The sequence below is a fragment of the Podarcis pityusensis genome (assembly GCF_964106645.2).
Source record: "Podarcis pityusensis genome assembly, chromosome: 7".
NCBI classification, from domain to species: domain Eukaryota; kingdom Metazoa; phylum Chordata; class Lepidosauria; order Squamata; family Lacertidae; genus Podarcis; species Podarcis pityusensis.
The window spans coordinates 34,949,782-34,963,910 of record NC_138031.1 but is presented as its reverse complement, the minus strand read 5'-3'; the positions used below and the strand labels follow the sequence as shown (position 1 = coordinate 34,963,910).

The following is a 14,129-nucleotide window of genomic DNA, read 5'->3' as shown; positions in this document are numbered from 1 at the left end:
AACTTTTTTAAGTCTACTTGCCAAAATGTCTGCAAATATTTTGTAATCCACATTTAAAAGAGAAATGGGACGATAGTTCTTAAGTTGTGTCTTTTCAGCTTCCGACTTTGGTATCAATGTGATAAACGCTTCCTTCCACGACTCCGGCGCCCTCTTCCCCTCCATAATTTCGTTGCTGACCTCCATCAAAGGTTGTATCAAGTAATCTTTTAGTGTCTTATAGTACTTGGAGGTCAGCCCATCTGGCCCTGGAGATTTGCCCAATTGCATGTTCTGAATGGCCTGTTCAATCTCTTGTTGTGTTATTTTGCAGTTCAGGATTGTCCTATTTTCTTGTGACAATTTTGGTAATCCATTTTTTGCCAAAAATTGTTTAATCTCAGCCTCGTCTTGCGGCCCTTGAGTGTATAGTTTTTTAAAATATCTCTGGAAACACTTTCTGATGTCCACAGGATTCTGGATATTTCTTCCTTCGATCTCTAAATTTGTGACTGTATTTAATCTTTGTCTTCTCTTCAACTGCCTACTTTTGCATTCTTTTTGGTTCAACTTAATTTTTCAAGTTCAAGTCTGAGCATATCCAGACTTGACTACTGTTTGGAATCTTCTCTGCTACAGTAGCTGTAAGCTTCTGTCGTTTTATAAGAGAAGATTATATGCGAGATAATTAGGTGCCAGATTGTAGGTCCTCAGTTTATTCTCTTTGTAGACTAGAAATGCGTTTTGTTTTGTTTTTTAAAAACAGAAGAAGTAAGGGTGTGAAGTTTTTTGTTCGTTTCATTTTGTTCTTGGTAAGTTATGATGAAATGTCCTTCACACAGGAAATAAAGAGAGATTTCTTCAGGAACTAAATTCTCTCTCTCGCTACTCATTGTTTTGGATCTACCAAGTTCTCCCCCTCCCATTTTCCTTCTTTTATTTGTCCATCATATGATCCCTAGAGTTAATCAAATTATTTTTCATGCCTGAAGTCTACTGCTTGTTTTAAAGTGATCATGAGAGTTGGTTTACATTTTCCGCAACTGACGTTTTATAAGTTCACACTACCCCATCTCTGTGTGTCACAGATAACTCTGTAAATATATCAGTCACTTCTCCTGAGATGAAACAGAGGTGATTTCAGAGCCCTTTAATGAACAGGAACACTTTGTCCCACTTTTATCTTATTTCAGCACGCTAGTCTTGAGCACAAGTGAGTTGCTTCTAAGAGTGACTGTACCTTGTATCATTAGAAGCTGTTAAAAATGTGTGTTGATGTAATATTTGCTATTTGATACATTAATAAGTCACGATCTAAACTCAAATTGCATGACTAACTCTGAGTACCCCACCCAATGGTGCTTTTAACGTAATATTTTCTTTTTAGAAAAACCACCCATACTCTCTGTGCTTTCTGGCAAATAGGCTTTTGAAACTTAGAAGTCTCAGTTTCTAGAGGAGTAGCTGCATTAGTTTGTTGCAATAAAAACAACAGTGTCTTGTGACACCTTCAAGTCAAACTTTAACGTTTCAGGCATTTTCTGCACTTTAACTGTAAACTTCCCAGATCCCTATGACACCAAGCTTTGAGGTTACTTCAGTTTCTTTTTTCACTGCACCTGTCATAATTGGTGGGGTGTTGAGGAGGTCATAATAGATTGGTTAGGTAGCTGTATCAAGACCACCCCCCCCAAAAAAAATTGGGAGTTAGCTACCCCTGCATTAGGCAGAACTAAGTACCTCTCCACTGGAGTTGTAGCCACAAGCTGGCCTACCAAACAAATTTTGGCTTTTTACAATGCCTACGTGAAATGATTGTGTTAGTGTTCCACAATGCACCAGCTCAGTTTTAAATCTAGCAGTGTCTTGTCATTGACACATAGTAATTATATAGTAATCTTTATGGTAAAATTACTTTCCCCAGGCAAATGGTGCTTGACTGCAGCAGAAGCACACGTGGTATTTATGGGGTGGAGTGGGGAGTATTTTGAAAGTATTATATAAGTGCTTACATGAGGTCTATTTCTGTTTTATAAAGAGCAGAATTCTATTTGTATTGTGGGCCACACAATCCTGAATTTTGTAGAAGATCATGCATTTAATACCTTGCATCATGTAGTACTTGTTTTGCTTGTTACTTGTTATTTATTAATTTTCCCCATTTCTTTCTTGCCTTTTATGTCTATTTTACAATTTATTTTAGTCTCTTTATGGCAGGGAGTAGGGAATCTGTAGCCTTCAGGTGTTGGACCAGTAGCGCCATCTCCAACATTGGGCCCAACCTCTGTGCATTGAGTGAAGGTCTCAAGGGAGAGCAGCATTCCTGTTCATAGGGAAGAGCTTTCATGGGTACAGCCAGCATCCCTTTTCAAAACTTTACTCAGTGTACAGAGCTTGGAGCACAGATCCTGGAGGGCAGGAGATGCTTTTCTTTAGTTGCGTGGAGCCCTTTCGCACAAGAAACACTTGAATGTGGGAATCTGAAACCCATCTTTACAGCTCATGAATGTGCCTGAGTGCTACTGCTCTAATTAGAGACCCAGCCATTGTAATATTTGGAACTTGTCTTGTAATTTAAGTCTTGTCTTTAATTCCTCTGTTTCAGCTGCAAAGAAGAAAGCATTAGCACTTACTTAAATTTCTAATTTAGGCATTGTGTTAACAAGCAGGAGTGAAGGTCTGGTCACACATGACACCAGAGCTGAAAAGAGACATAATATTTTTAGAGCAATGGGTCTGATTTGGGAGCACCCTTGCCATTTTTAAATCCTATTCTACCTCCAGGGCTAAGTCCTTGGGGAGTGGGGAAAGCTTCACATGTTCTTCTCAGATGTTCTTTCTGCCTTCACCTTAAAAGTGTATTTGTACTCCTCTCATTTTTCAGCATATGCTGGAGCATGGCCACTGTGGGACAGAAGAAAGGCAGCCATTTAAAAAACGACAACTGTAAATTCATATTCCCAATACGGCTGCAGAAATGCAAAACAAACGAGAAGACACACAGCTTATAGTTTTATGTGAAAAGATCATGGGTTTTTAGAAACATTAAAAACTAAAATATATGCACCCCGTTTAGTAGAAGAGGCAAGTCAGTTTGCTTTCCCTTGTGTAAACTGAGCTGCTTCCTTGCTTGCATTGAGGGAACAGCTTTGAAATTGAGGAGCACTCTGTGCATGTTAGATGATGTCTTTACAGCAGTGTGGCCCTAAAGCCTGGCTGATTGTTGGCAGCTGAATAAATCAATAGTTTCACTCCTATCAAAGTGATTTCACAGGAGACTTCTGATTTTACCTCTCCCCGCAACGGACGTGCTCCGTGGGTGCTCCGTGTAGGAGCGATTGTTGGAGGGATTTCTGGGGCTACGCGACCCCTAAAAGACCCTGAGCCGAAATATATCCAGCGGCGTCGGAAAGGGACCTCAGTATTCTACGCCTTTTCGGGCGAAAGAACAGGGAGACCCAGACGCATCAAAGTGATTTCACAAGATCAGCCTTCACTTAGCAGGCACTCTCCAGATCTTTTTGCAGTGCAGCTTCCAGTGGCCTCAGCCAGCACAACTGTGCTGAATGGAGTTGTAGTCCAAAACATCTGGACGACACCACCTAAGGGAAGGCTGCCCAATATAATTTCCTAAGTGCTGGAATATGCATGTCAAGTAACTTGGAGCAATGGTGCTTCCTTTAGAAATACAGAAACATTATGCAGTGTTATAATACTGCATCTTCTAGCACATAAGATCATATGGTTTTAGTTTACTCAATCAATTTCCTACCCTAGAGTGATTCTTCTTACATATGCACATCGTTTAGTGAGAAACAGGAATGGGAAATATATTTATTATTTTGTGTATGTTCGGTTTCTGAACGTAATTCGTTCCAGAAAACCGTTCGAGTTCCGAAACATTCGAAAACCGAAAACTCAATACAGAAGCCTCAAAACGGAAAAATTAATACGAATAAACTCAATAAGGAAGCCGCTTTGGAAGTTCGACTTCCGAGGCGTGTTTGAAAACAGAAGCATTTACTTCCGGGTTTATGGCGTTTGAGTTCCGAAACATTCATCAACGGAGGAGTTCGAAAACCGAGGTTCCACTGTATTAGCAAATTTGATCAAACTTTGATAACAGCTAAGATTTTCAACCAGAGTTAAATGTTGCAAAGGTAGGTTTACGATGTCATCTTTGACAAATGTAACCAGTCTTCTCACAGGTGAATGTATTAGTCACAGACCTCACAGTGCTCCCTGCTAAGCTGAATTCATTAATATAATTTCAAGAACGTCGTTTAGAAACTGAATACCAAAGAGAGGGAATGCATCAGAGAAATTAAGTGTTTTATGCTTGGGATAATGCCTACTGATTTAGCAGTACATTATTAGGTACTATGATATGCACAGTGTTTGTGCATGTGGGGTGGTGGTGGTATGTAATTGTGATGAGAGACTGTTTTAAACTGGCATTCTAAGTTAGCATTCAACTGCTTCATTTTTCCGCTTCACTTTAGTTAGGGTGATAAACGTTGGGAAGCTAAAATTCTGCACGTGTTCCTAGATGGATAAGGAACTGCAAACAGGTGGTGTATGCATGTTTTCCTGAGTGGAAGAAAAAAAACTTGATTGAGAAAGCAGCAATATTCATGTGAAGTCCCAAGCTGGCTCCTGGCAATTGTGCCAATTGTCTGTTCAGATGGGAGAGCACAGATGGCTTCACCGAACCATCTATTCTTCTCTAAAAACAGGGTTGATCCTATTGCCAACTGTTTGGTGCTGCGTGCTGCTGTTTTCTGCAACAGTGCTCACATTCCTCTGCTTAATTGTGCCAGAAATACTGCTGATAACTAAAAGACTCAAACTCAAGCGAGAAAACATTTGAAAGCATAACTCCTCCTTTCCCTTCGCCTTCCCACTTTCCCAACTTGTAAAAGTAAGGGAGCTTGGCTAGAACCCTTTATACCTGATATGTTAGTTCTCTAAATGCGGGACGTTAAAAAAAATCAACCCCACCAGGGAAGCATTTAAAGCTGCCACCAGTCTCTTCTGTAACCCAAAGTAGTCCTGTCCTAGCTAAGACCCCCTGAACCTCAGGAGAGATTTTGGTGCCAGAGGAAGCAGCTTCTAGGGGCAGAAGGGAGTGGGACAGTCACGTTCCTCCCATACACATCTGGATCCAGCCAATTCTTTCTGGGGGGAAAAATCCATGTTTATTTTAACACTCTGTTCAAGTAAGCATGCTTAGAATTGCAATCACATTTTCCAGTTTTCTTCTGTGAAAAGTGCTTTCCTTTAAATTGTCACAAGGTCTAGCAATAGGTCGGAAGCAGGGAACAGTGAGCTGCTTGTCTAGGTTGGATCCTGCTCCCAGTCTCTAGCATACACTTGGTCCTTAAGTTTCATTTTTCATTTCTGGCCAAACTGCTGTAAATGTCAAGCACATTTTCTCCTAAAGAAAAGCTTCAAGTGTTGGTAATTGCTGTGTCAGTGCAATTTTTCAGATTTTTGTTTCGTTGCCTGCCACCATACTTGACATTTCCCCACTTGACTAATTTATTGCTTTTGTCAAATGTACTGCAGACGGCACCCAAATTATATTTTGAGTTATGGAGATAGTGTTGATTTTTTCAATGGAGAGATGCAGAAGCAATGCATTGTGCTTCAGACAACAGCATAAAAAAATGTACTGGGGGCTTTCATAAATATTGCAGTACCTAAAACAGGGCAGTTGCATAACTAGCAAAAGAGGCTGCCGTGCAGCTTGCTCTCATCGCTGCTTATCAACCTTGGCAAATGTAGTGGCACATCAAAAGCATCAGGATAGTTATCCACTCTTCCAAATACCATTCTTAGAGTAAAAAGGAAACACTGATTATGATATTTACAAAAAAAGCTGTGGGGAAAGCTGTTTTCTTAGCATTCAGCAGTCTGAAAAGAAACTGCATTTATCCTTGCTGGGTTAGAAAATATCTTATTAGTGTTGGATTCTGCATGTTTGTAGCAATGTAATATGTGCTTGGGTGACCCAGTAAAAGATTTGCGTTGCAATGCAATTAATTCAATCTCTTCCTGCGCATAAAAGGGAGGGGAGATTAGAATTAGGGATGGAGGAGAAATTTGATTCAGTTTGTATTGAAACCTAGATCTTTCACATTTGTAGTTTCTAAAACATTATGAGAACTGAAGCACCTTCAAAATTTGCACTTATCCAAATTGTGCAATGCCGCTCTCCAACCAATGTTTACAAAAATGTTTACATTAGGGGGACTGCGTATAAAAATGTATACATTAGTAAAAATAACATACAGAATGCATTATATGAGGAAGAATTGCTAGTAACAATGTGTGCATTATTTAAAACAGCAGACAAAAATGTGTTTATCAGGAGAAATGAGCTGACTAAAATGCTGGCAAATTGCTGCAGATACCTTTAGGACTGGAAAAACGAGAAGCATCAACAACCCTATGGCAGAGGCAGAGGAAGGGAGTGCGGTTGGTGTGGTCCGCCCCGGGTGTCACCACTGAGGGGGGACAAAAGGCCGGCGGCACTCACCTCAGGCCCTCCAGCGTGCATGAGCCATGCGTCTCTCCTGGGAGAGATGTGGTGGCTTAGGAGCATGCAGGCTCTTCGCTATCCAAATGGTCCGCCCGCTGCCTCCCCCCCCCCAGCTGTAGGGCAGCTGAGTGGGAGAAGGCAGGTAGACTCCGGAGGCCCTGTGGTGTGCCATGCCCCTATGGGTGGCTTTCCCTGCTGCTGGGTGCGCTGCCCGAGCGGATTCCTCTGCCGCTGCCCTGTGGTGCTTCTCTTGTATTTAAAAGCTTCTAACCACATCATGGGCTTGATTGTAGGGTTCCTTCCAGTGGGGAGCAGATACCACGGAAAAAGACCCCCACAACTTGCTTCATCCATGTGGCTGACAGCCTTTAGATGGTACAGGTGGGCCCATGGGGAAAGCACTTAGCACAGCGACTGTGTCATCTTTAAAGGGTTGTTTGTTGTTCTGTCTTCACTGCCTTATGCCAAGAAGGCCTCAAGGCAACTTGAAGCAGAAATGCGGTATAAACAAATACAGTATAATATATCAAAGAAAAAACAACAAGGAACAATGACTAAAATATCCATGTACTTAATACAAAGACAATTAAAATCCCACAACCTCAGCATGCTCACCATAAACACAACAAAGCCAACAAACAGCCCCATGACTATAAAAAAAGAAAGATCAGCGCAATCAGATACCTGGGAGAAGAGGAAAGTCTTGACCTGGTGCCCTCCTTGCCAACTTTTCAGTGCTAGGCTTGTGAATCTTCCTAGTGAAAAGAGGTGCTTCGTTTAACAGTTCTCCCTAAATTTGATCTATCTGGGTTAAACTAAACCATTTTTTTTAACCATACAGTAAACAGTAAATTGTATTCATGGGGCATCAAAAGTTTCTTCTAATGCTTTTTTAATTTTACCTTGACAAAAGCAAGCTTTCTAGATAGTGGAGATGAGGCTTGCAACATCTGTTCAAAAATAAGAAAGCATAATTTAAAAATGCACAGTTCGTAAGTTGCATTGAGAGAACCTTCCAAATTTACTTAATTCACAGCTTGTATTTGAGAGCTGCTAGTTCAGTGTTTTGATTGCTGTTTTATAATTAATCATGCCTGCCCGTTTCTCTTTGAAGTTTTGTTTTTAAAAAACACTTCTGGTGACTCATTGAATTAAAACCTGGTGTAACGTTGGTAAGAATGCTGGCAGATATGCCTCAAAAACAGGATTTTATAAACTGATGCCTCTGCAATGTGGACACTGATAAGCTTCTGTTGACTCCACTTCAAAGGGTGTTGTTTCGTTTTGGGAAATCCAAAATGCTGATTTTGTGAAAGCAGAGCCTTTAAAAAATTTAAACAAGAGCAATGTGTTTGCATTTTCCTTGGTGGTAATTAGTTCAAGGGTGAATTTTTCCTATTCCCATTCAGAACTCAGAACAGCATTGTTTAGGAGAACATAAAAAGTCAGTATATTTACTTTTGTACATAATGTAATGAGAAAGCTTTTAGCATTAATTAGAAAATATTATTCTAGCAGGAATGCACCACCTTTTGCTCCAGACCCTTGATCATTTTGATCTGAGAGAGCTGCTGTGACCCAGAGTGATAGTAGGCTAGACGAACAAATAATCTGACCTGGCATAAGGCAGCTTCTGGCCTTCTATGATGGGCATGCATATGCGAACAAATTAACTCATACTCATTCCTCACTCTTTGTGGATAGACATCCCTGTTCAGTATAGTGTTTTGTATTATTCAATTAACTTTCTCTTCTGTAGTAATCCCTAACAGATGTCCAGGGCTGGATCTGTGCAGTTTGTGACACTGATTTTTTTTTAAAAAAACCAGTCTTCAGTGAAGCTACATTTAGAAAACCTGATGTTAAATAATTCAGACATGCAGCATCTTCGTGGTTACTTGTGATTCAATCTGTTGTGATTCAATCCACTGAAATGTGCTACTCCTTGTAAAGAGTGGAAGGAAGAACTGCATGGAGTGGCGTGACAAAGACCCCTGTGAATTGCCCACATTGGTTTTTAGTGGCTTTCAGAAAACCACAAGTGGAAACATGGGAATTCCAACTAATATATCAACTTGTTAAATTTCTAGTTGACTTTTTGACTTAACTAGATGGACTAAGAGGAGAGCACTGTCCTCAATTTCTTGCCTGAAGGAGCGTCTCCACCCCCATTGTTCAGCCGGGACACTGAGGTCCAGCTCCGAGGGCCTTCTGGCAGTTCCCTCCCTGCGAGAAGTGAAGCTACAGGGAACCAGGCAGAAGGCCTTCTTGGTAGTGGTGACTGCCCTGTGGAACACCCTCCCATCAGATGTCAAGGAAATAAACAACTATCTGACTTTTAGAAGACATCTGAAGGCAACCTTTTTTAGGGAAGTTTTTAATATTTGATGTTTTAACCTCTTTTTTAATATTCTGTTTTGAGCCGCCCAGAGTGGCTAGGGAAAGCCAGCCAGATGGGCTGGGTACATATGTATGTATGTACAGTGGTACCTCTGGTTAAGTACTTAATTCGTTCCGGAGGTCTGTTCTTAACCTGAAGCACCACTTTAGCTAATGAGGCCTCCTGCTGCTGCCGCGCCGCCGGAGCACGATTTCTGTTCTCATCCTGAAGCAAAGTTCTTAACCTTATTTCTGGGTTAGCAGAGTCTGTAACCTGAAGCATATGTAACCTGAAGCGTATGTAACCCGAGGTACCACTGTATAAATAAATAAAATTCAACTTATTTTTGCTATCTAGATTTTCTCTTTACTTTGTTTGTTTTGAAAAATTTTAAGCTGCCCTTCAATTAAATGGTTCTCAAGGCAGTTTTCAAGCAATAAATAATAATGCTATATGTGCATACATACACAAACCTCACACAGACAACCCAGCAGCCTTTAGTCTTCTGCCTGATGGAAAAGATTCAGAGTATACTTCCTATCCCTTTGTGTCTGCAGTCCAAGGGCAAAACTGGCAGCTGAGTGTTCTTTCTGGCAGAGATGTCACATACTATCTCGCACTATTTGTCATATTCTTGTCTCTCGGCTGGGCATTCCAAACGAGGGTCTTCTCACAGAAGCCATTTTGTGCATACACATCTGCAAATGCACATCTGGTAGTAATCTGCTGTGCACATCTGACATCTTCTTCCTAGCCCTTTGCAGGAATATCTCCTTTTCCCTCCACTTGGAGACTCCGTGTTTGGATCTGGGAAATGCATAGCTACCCTCCCCATGCACGTTCTCCCTCCCTCCCACCCACCTAAACATACTGTTGTTGCAACCATTATTGGAATGTATTTATACAAATGTCACCGATATCTACTGGATATGGGATATGAAGTAGTGACAAGTGTTCACATTCATACTGCTCTATAAACTCCTATTTATTTGCTTAAACATTTTTCTAAAATGCCTTTGGCTGTGCACCACCCCTCCTGGAATGCTTTCCCAGCTGTGCTGGAATCTGTTAATTCTGATCTCATGCTATCTTCATGAGGATTACGATGACCAGAATTCTGCCTCAGCCATACGTTGACACTTTCAAACATGATTCTATGTATGTAAGTCCTATTGGCATACATTTCAGAGGTTTGCAAATAATGTGAGTTTGGAGACACACGCTTGTGTTCATGCCATAGCCAGTCATCATGCCTTGAGAACCTTAGAAAAGTCTTGTAGGGACAGATCATCCTCCAAGAGTGGCCTGCCATTATTTTGCCCCTTCTGGAAGAAAAGATACCAGTGGGAATATTGAGCAGACCAGTGGCTAGAAGGGAAAGATTTTAGCTAGGGATGGGGAAGGCCTGGTCTCCAGATGTTTTTGAAGTCCCAAATGCCATCAGTCTCAGACAGCAGAAGTCACAGATGAAAGGAGGTGGAGTCCAACAACCTCTTTAGGGCCACGGGTTCCGACCCCTGATTCCAAGCCCTTGCCCACCTGCCATTCCTGTGCTCTCATCACAGCATTTGGTATTGCTTTTCATTTAACACAAAAAGTTGGAAGAGTGGCTCACATGTTCCCCATGTAATTTTCAATTTAGCTCTCACTGTAAAAGGAAATGAAGCTACCTAGTGTGAGGAGGAAGGTCGATTATCTACACTACCAGCTTTAATTGTCATTCCCAATCCTGGGAACTGTAGTTCTTTGGTAATATTCATGGCTTCGTCCTAGCAGTACACTGGGGCCAACCTAGGATAGGGGTGAAGCATTGAAACAAGAGTCCATAAAGCCATATAACAACTTAGTTTCCTTTGGTTGAAAAGACCTGCAGTTTAAGAAGAGGAGCTATGAGGGACCTAATTTACACTGCTTGTCACTCCCATGAACAGGTTTTTGGTGTTGGCTGATTGGCAGTAAAGAGACTTGAGGGTTCTTATCACCCTCACCATGAATAAACATTTATAAGACTTCTAGGGAGAAGCCCCAAGAGTTAAACGGATAGAAAACTGATATAAGTTTGTGGAACAGTTGTACCCAGTTTGTTTGCCTTTATTTCCCACTAGACATGGCAAAGGGAGGACAGTATGAACAGTAGGTTAATAATAATAGTAATAATAATAATTATTTTTTATTTATACCCCACCCATCTGGCTGGGTTTCCCTATGGGTGGCTTACAGAATATATAAAACATAATAAAGCATCAAACTTAAAAAACTTCCTAAAACAGGGTTGCCTTCAGATGTCTTCTAAAAGTTGTATAATTCTTTGTCATCTGAAGGGAGGGCGTTCTACAGTGAGGGCGCCACTACCAAGAAGGCCCTCTGCCTAGTTCCCTGTAACTTCACTTCTCGCAGTGAGGGAACCAGCAGAAGACCCTCGGAGGAGGACCTCAGTGTCTGGGCTAAGTGAGACACTGTCTGGGGTGGAGACACTCCTTCAGGTATACTTGGCCCAGACGGTTTAGGGCTTTAAAGGTCAGCACCAACACTTGGATGTCAGTAGAGCAGGGGTAGTGAACCTGGTGCCCTCCAGGTGTTGCTTTACTTCAGCTCCCATCAGCCCCAGACAGCATGGCCAATGGAGATGGATGATGAAAGTTACAGTCTCACAACTTGCCGGTGGTGGCATGTTGCTCTGCATATGCTCAAGGACACTTTCTTCTTTATCTGACCTCGAACTCGGCAGCTCTTATCTCTGCAACAGAATGTACTAGGTATTTGCATAATTTAGACCTTGAAGATAATTTATTTTGCTCCGTCAGCCAGAAAAGGTCGTCAAAAGAAATGTAGGACATTTTCAGGCAGTGTGTAGACCCCTTGCTGTAGTGTAAGATTCTCCTCATTCCACTCTGTAGCTATTTCAATTCAATTTGTGATCTTGCCACTAACAAAATGTGTACTTTGTCCTGCTTGAGGAATATTGGTGTCTACTTTTGGGATTTGTTGTAACACTGATTTTCCTTTCCCTACCCCATTAGACCACTTTAGTGAACAGTGTAGGTTTATTCCTTAACCTATCCAGGTACTTTCTGAGTAGCCTTTGAGCCCCACCATCAAGTAGCTGCTACTGTCTAATTAGTCAGACTATTAGACTGCTTAATTAAAATCCTTTAATTAGAGGAATCCACTAATTAGGCAGAGCCAACTTTCTAGTAGCATATTAGACAGAGCAAGCATGGGTGGGCCAATAAATCCAAGATCCAGTTAAAATTGAATTTATTTAACTTTATATGAGTTTAACAAGGCATTAATTAAATTTAAAAGTGGGAAAGCTTGTAAAGTGCCCCAAACACATAACAATACAAGCTTCCTAAACTACATGGTTCCTGTGATGTTCTTTCCTCAGGAGGGTCATTAACGTTCCTGGTTGCAGAAAATAACCACTCGTTCAAGTGCAAATCATGTTAAGTACGTGTACTCTTAGAATAAAGAGGCCTCAAGAAACACTCTCTCTCTCACACACAAGCACACACTCCTGGTCTCTCTTTAATGATTAGCGTCTCAATCAAAGAGGAATATTTGCATTAGGCAGCAGATTCATCATAGGGAGAATGAAAGGGGCAGGGGGAAGCAATAGCAAGGCAGGACAGGTTTATACTAAGTACTCATACAAAAGTATGCAACATAGGGAAACTGTAAAGTTTCTTTGTGTTGAAATGGTGATGCCATAGCCTTTCCTGCTATGTAACTGGCTAATCCCTGGTTTGAGTACCCGTGTGAGACTAGTCTTCCTGTCGGAAGTTGAGCACATACACGGACAACAGTGACAAGCAGCTGGCTTGCAAGGGGTGGGTGGGAATTTTGATAATTCTGCTGGTGGATGATGGACTTTAATGCACAAAGGAAACTGGCCTGCATCCACACATGGTCAAGGAAAACTGAAACTTTCAGTTGTAGAAATATGGGGCTGATGATCAGGTTAAATTGACACACTTGAAAAAACCAGTGAGTTTCCTTCACAGTTGTGTATTCATCCCTTTATGGTTTCAGTTCCTGGTTTTCGAAGTGGGGTGATGTTTTCAGTTCTCCCTTCCATTTACTGGAAAAAATCTTGCTTTGTTTGCAAATCTGTGTGGCGAGTAACAATTAGACAAGCTGGTAGCTGAAGACTGCAGATGTAGCCTGATAAATTCCCACCCATTTATCTCCAGGACAAGTTGACAGCATGTTGTGGTTCTCCCCAGTAATTTCTGCGGTTTTGGAACTTGCACAGTCTGTTTTACAAGGCAGTCTGTTTGCTGTTTTGAGACCTTTGAACTACATTCAGTCACTAGAAGTGTCACAGCTCAGCCACTGCTGTATTATTCATGCAGTCAGGTGCTTTAAAACTAGCAGGGCACATAGCCTTAATGTGACAATGAATTTCGAAGAGCTGCTGTGCCTAGCAGTTAACCCTTATTCGTTTCAAAATTCCAAATAGATTTTCTTTGACTATAAATTACTTTGGTTATAAATGCTCCGAAGGTTTCCCTGTCCCCAGCCCGCAGATTTGATATTTCAGGCCTTTTAATTGAACACAAAAACATAGTTGTTGCAGAGTAGGTTTTTCACTCACCACAAGGAAGGCAGGTGCAGCTGTAAGCATAAACTATAAACCTATACAGTGGTACCTTGGGTTAAGTACTTAATTCGTTCCGGAGGTCCGTTCTTAACCTGAAACTGTTCTTAACCTGAAGCACCACTTTAGCTAATGGGGCCTCCTGCTGCTGCCGTGCCGCTGGAGCACAATTTCTGTTCTCTGTTCTGTCCTGAAGCAAAGTTCTTAACCTGAGGTACTATTTCTGGGTTTCCTGAAGCGTATGTAACCCGAGGTACCACTGTAATCAGCTATTACTGGTTACTGCATAAGCAAGGAATAAAGGCGAAAGAGAAACTAAATTCACAACTCAAGAAGGACACTTAACTTCCTGGGCATAGAATCATTAACCTTTTGGTGACCTTTTCTCTCAGTACAATGAGTATTAATTAAAGACTGTTGCTTATTCCGACAGAGATAAGGTACAGTGGTACCTCAGGTTACATATGCTTCAGGTTACATACGCTTCAGGTTACAGACTCTACTAACCCAGAAATAGTGCTTCAGGTTAAGAACTTTGCTTCAGGATGAGAACAGAAATTGTGCTCTGGTGGCGCGGTGGCAGCAGGAGGCCCCATTAGCTAAAGTGGTGCTTCAGGTTAAGAACA

The 14,129-nt window shown here is 41.4% G+C and overlaps 1 protein-coding gene across 5 annotated transcripts in view; it reads left to right on the top strand.

Annotated features, from left to right (window-relative positions):
• The window catches only part of LOC308481271 (serine/threonine-protein kinase Sgk3), a 59,428-nt gene that overhangs the window by 19,047 nt on the left and 26,252 nt on the right, over positions 1-14,129 (top strand). The window lies entirely within an intron of this gene.